The following is a 6176-nucleotide window of genomic DNA, read 5'->3' as shown; positions in this document are numbered from 1 at the left end:
ACGGGTGCTAAGAGGTCTACATCTGGATCCGCAGGCAGCGGGAAGAGACTGAGGCACACTAGGCCAGGTTTGAGCATCTGGGATTGCAAAGCCCACCCCCAGTGACATTTCCCCCAACAACTGCTATACCCACTCCAACAATACCACACCTCCCGATAGTGCCAGACTCTGTGCCAATGGGATCGTTTTCATTCAAACTTTTGGCTTCTCACCAGGACCTCCCTAACCAACCCCCCTCCCCCCTACACACACACACACACACACTGGATCAGCTTCTCTCCCATTGCTTGGGTGGCGATTCTTGCTCTTCTGAGCCGGTTGCTCTGCATAGAGATCACAGTCCTGTCCCCCCACTCCCACTCCTTTTTCCCAGAGTAGGTACTGTCGGAATGGACCCAGGAAAAAGCCTGGTGTAGCATGCGATTATAATCCCAGCACTCTAGAGGCTGAAACAGGAGGACGGTTGAGTTAAAAGGCCAGCCAGGGCTATGTAACGAGACCCTGTTTATAAACATCAGAATAGAACCAGGAAACCTGGAGTTTAGGCTTCTGACCTATGGTAGCCTATCCTCAACAACCATAGTGACCAACTCCATGTTGACATTGTTTTTGGGGACACCCTTTCAGCCCATTTCTGTACCCCCTGCATTTCATCATTTATGCCCGGGGAATGCTTAACCATGCATGGGCAGCCCATTTACGGCCGTTCCCGTTGTTCCTATCCCAGGCAGTCCTAATGGGTGTGTTATTCTCATGCCCATGGTTCCACAGTCTTCCTTTATGCTTCCTTTATGTCTTCCGGTAGCTGCCTCCTCAGTGGCGAGACTGGAAATGACCAGCTAGGTCCCCTGGAAACCTGGGGAATTTAGTATCTGAATGGAAAGAGGTCCAGCTGGTCCGCTAAAGGCTACCGCACAAAGAGGAAGTGACCTGGTCAGTCATCCTCATCAACTCAGACCATGAAACCCAATGTGGACACGTTACACGTTTAACCCCAATAAAGGAAGGCCCCCTTCTTAGCGCGTAGGAAATCTCCCCTCCCTCACCGCTGTGGAGCCCAGAATCAACCAGGGTTCTTAATCAAGCTGGGAGAATCTGGGTTCCGGAGATGTTCTGGGAAGCTCCACCCTCCAGATGTTGGAGTGACTCTCCCCCTCGGGCGGCCACCCCAAGCACAACCCTCCTGGGCTGTGAGAGCCTTGGGCTGGCATCCTGCTACAGCGACAGCAGGGTAGGGCTGAGACTGGAACGGGATGGAACAGCGCCCCCTAATTGCCATGGCTGCGCCAGCCGGAGTAGCCTGAGGGCTGGCTTTGCAAAAGAGCTCCACTCTCAAGGAGACATCATTTTTGGAAAAAACAACTGTCGTCTGAGCCAGGAGCAACGTTATCCCTCAAGCCCTGGCTCAGCGGCTTGCTCCTCTGGGAAGTCCTCATTGACGCCCCCAGTTCAGATCTGGCGATTTTGCTGGACTCCCTCTGCCTGTGGCCCCCACACCCCATCCCCATTTTCTTGCCTGCATCTACTATTCCGTCTTGTGATCTTTCTCATCCCTCATCCCACCTTTTCCTCTACCTTCACCCCTGTGCTGTCTGTGTGTGCCATCCCACCCCAGACTTTTTCCCTGCTCCCCTATCCAATCCCCTAACCTCTACCTGCACCCCCATCCTGCTCCCAACTCTGCCTGCTTCTTATCCCACCCTCAACTGTCTTCCTTATCCTTATTGCACCCTAATTCTCCACCGCAACCCTTGACTCTGCCAAGGAGTGTTACTCCAGCCTCACAGATTTGATTTTGTTCAGCAGTTTTATTAATATATAATGTCCTGGGGGTGAGGTATGGAGATGGCTAGCGGTTAAGAGCATTGACTACTCTTCCCCCCACCCCCAGACAGGGTTTCTCTGTAGTTTTGGAGCCTGTTTTGGAGCCTGCCCTGGTACTAGCTCTGGTAGACCAAGCTGGCTTTGAACTCGCAGAGATCCACCTGCTTCTCCCTCCCGAGTGCTGGGATTAAAGACGTGCAACTCCACCAACCGGCTAAGAGCACTGACTACTCTTGCAGAGGTCCCAGATCCCAGCATCCATGTGGCGGCTGTAAACCCAGTTCCAGGAGATACAACGCCCTCTTCTGGTCTCTGCAGGCACTGCACTGCATATGATGCACAGATACCAGACACTGACACCAGACACCAGACTCACTGTACATGGTGCACAGACACAGACATGCAGGCAAAAATACCCGTACCCATAAAATAAAAACCAATACATCTGGGGCTGGAGAGATGGCTCAGAGGTTGAGAGTCATCCACTCAGACCTCATCAACTCTGACTGGCTGCTCTTCCAGAGGTCATGAGTTCAATTCCCAGCAATCATATAGTGGCTCAGAACCATCTATGATAAGATCTGGTGCTCTCCTCTGGTGTGCAGGTATACATTCAGCCAGTACACTGTATACATAATAAATAAATAAAATCTTTCAAAAATAAACTAAATAAGATAAATACATCCAAAACAAGATATAATCTACTTATAAAAGTCACATTTTCATTGCTCTAATGGCCTGAGGTGATTTAACAGTTGAGCATCCATCACCAAGATTTATTCCAGAAAGATCTCATCAACCACGTGTAGTTCTTGTCCCTACCCCAGGCAGCTGCCGATGTTTATCACATCTTTGTCCCTCCCACACATACACCCAGGTGGAGAAATACTTCTTTTGCATGCTAAGGTTTTGCAGAGACACATATAGAACTTACCCGCAGAGAACTCAGAAGTCTAGCTGGAGCCTGGCTAGGTAGTGAATAGCGCTTGCTACACAAGCCCGACGCCCTGAATTTGAGTCACAGAAGCAACTGCTGAGGACGGCCTTCTGACCTCCATATGTGTGCTGTGGCACACACACGTGCACCTCAACTGCTGAGGACGGCCTTCTGACCTCCATACGTGTGCTGTGGCACACAAACGTGCACCTCAACTGCTGAGGACGGCCTCTGACCTCCATACGTGTGCTGTGGCACACAAACGTGCACCTCAACTGCTGAGGACGGCCTCTGACCTCCATACGTGTGCTGTGGCACACACACGTGCACCGAGTATTAACTCTGAAGAGTCATGTTGAGACAGCTAATGGGGAAAATGTGTCTGCTCACTCCCTCATCATTCATGTAAACATGATGTGGGACTGAAGAGATGGCTGAGGGTAAAGGTCATGCCGCCAAATGACAGCTTGAGTGCCAATCCCTTCCCACCAGTAACCTCCACACGTGCACTGTGATGCGCCCCATCTCTCTCTCTCTCTCTCTCTCACACACACACACGCACACACACACACGCACACACACATGCATACACACACACAGCAGAAGAGGGACAGCACTCTCTCACACACGCACACACACACACAGCAGAAGAGGGACAGCACTCTCTCTCTCACACACACACACGCACACACACACGCACACACACACAGCAGAAGAGGGACAGCACTCTCTCACACACGCACACACACACACAGCAGAAGAGGGACAGCACTCTCTCTCTCACACACACACACGCACACACACACGCACGCGCACACACACACACAGCAGAAGAGGGACAGCACTCTCTCTCACACACACGCACGCACGCACACACACACACACGCACACACACACAGCAGAAGAGGGACAGCACTCTCTCTCTCACACACACACACACGCACACACACACACGCACACACACACAGCAGAAGAGGGACAGCACTCTCTCTCTCTCTCACACACACACACGCACACACACACACGCACACACACACACAGCAGAAGAGGGACAGCACTCTATCACATTTATCTATTTACTTATTTGTCTAGGAGCAGAGTCTCTCGTGCTCTGATGTGACTTGTTTGCAGTAGGATGGATTGTAGGATGGCCCATGAGGGAGATGTGACAGTCACCAAGGTGACAAGCAGTGGTGAGTTAGACCTGGCTGGGAGAAGAGTAGGAGCTGGACTGTGACTAGGAGCTAGATTCGTCAGGTGGAACACACCCGTAGAGCATGGTGATGCACATCAGGAGGAACGCACCCGTAGAGCATGGTGATGCGCGTTTGGAGGAACACACCCGTAGAGCATGGTGATGCACATCAGGAGGAACACACCCATAGAACGTGGTGATACGCATCAGGTGGAACACACCCGTAGAGCGTGATGATGCGCATCAGGTGGAACACACCCGTAGAGTGTGACATGTGCTTCTGGAGGAACACACCCACAGAGCCTTGATTATGCGGAACTGTACTGCAGCTCTCAGTGAGTTCCTGGGTGTGAAGAAGGGACTGCTTATGCAGGAGAATGCCCTCATTCCTGGTAATGGCTGTTGAAATTCTTGGCATCAAAGGCCACAAGATGACGACAAGCAATTCTTTTTTTCCACCAAGACAGGGTTTCTCTGTGTAACAGCTCTGTCCTGTCCTGAATTCACTCTGTAGATCAGGCTGGCCTCAAACTCACAGAGATCCGCCTGATTCTGCCTCCTGAGTGCTGGGATTAAAGGTGTGCACCTCCACTGCCCGGCATGGCAAGCAATTCTTAAAAAGAACCCCTCTCTTTAGTGTATACTTAGATATCATAGGTAGGGAGCGAGAAAGAAAAGAGAAAGAAAGAAAGAAAGAAAGAGAGAAAGAGAGAAAGAGAGAAAGAGAGATATATTTTGGAACCACTCAAAGATTGTATTATTGGCCGGGCAGTGGTAGCGCATGCCTTTAGTCTCAGCACTCAGGAGGAGGCAGAGGCAGGTGGATCTCTGTGAGTTCGAGGCCAGGATGGTCTACAGAGAGAGTTCCAGGACAGCCAGGGCTACACAGAGAAACTCTGTCTCAATCCACCCCGCCCAATCAAAAAAAAAAAAAAAGAATAGTGAGGGAGACAGGATTGAAGCTTAAAAAATAATCACTGGATATCCTGTCAGAGGCTGGTCAAGAGAAATCTGTAGGAGGCCTGACCCAGGAAGACAGCGAGTTCAAGGCCAACTGGGGTCGTGTGGAGCTCCAGACTACCCTAAGCTCAAAAGCATGGTCCTGCCTCAAGAAAAAAACAAAACAAGGGGAAATGAGAACAAAACACAGTAATTTTAGCAAAACTAAAGAAAAAGACAGAAAGACAGAAAAAGAAAAACAAGACTGAAACCACACACACACACATACACACACACACGCATACACACACTCACTCACACACACATACACACACATACACACACACTCACTCACACACACACATACACACACATACACACTCACACACATACACACACATACACACACACTCACTCACACACACATACACACACACTCACTCACACACACATACACACACACTCACTCACACACACATACACACACATACACACACACTCACACACACACATACACATACACACACATACACACACACTCACTCACACACACACACACTCACTCACTCACACACACACATACACACACTCACTCACACACACATACACACACACTCACTCACACACACATACACACACATACACACACACTCACTCACACACACACATACACACACTCACTCACACACACATATACACACACTCACTCACACACACATACACACACATACACACACACTCACTCACACACACACATACACACACATACACACACATACACACACACGCACACACACACACACACACACACGCACGCACACACACACACACACACACACACACACTATTCCAGTAGGAAACTGAACACAGAATGAAGTAACTCTAACAGAGAAAACTGGAAAAAGGCTCGGGCCGGACAGCAGGTGCTGCCTGGCCTCCAGCAATGGGTTCATCCCGAGGGTTGAAGATCTCAGCAGAGGCCTGGCCCAGATGCACAGGGCATGCCCAAGATACGTCTGTGGGAAAACGGGTGTAGGTCCCTTCCTGGGTATTTCTGTTCAGAGGGCTCCAGCTACGTCACTGAAGGACCCAGCACACTGAGAGTGGCCAGGAGCATACATTTCCTGCTCTAGGAGGCTGGACCGGGGAGGCTAGAGTGTGGACGTGGAGTCTCCTCATCCCACCCTTCTTCTCTCTTTTCCTCTCCCTTCTTCCCCCCTTCCCTTCCTTTCAACCCTTCCTTCCTTTGATTCCAGCACTCAGGAGGCAGAGGCAGGTGGA

This window comes from Microtus pennsylvanicus, chromosome 1 (assembly GCF_037038515.1).
Source record: "Microtus pennsylvanicus isolate mMicPen1 chromosome 1, mMicPen1.hap1, whole genome shotgun sequence".
Lineage (NCBI taxonomy): Eukaryota > Metazoa > Chordata > Mammalia > Rodentia > Cricetidae > Microtus > Microtus pennsylvanicus.
Note: the sequence above shows the minus strand (reverse complement) of the source record.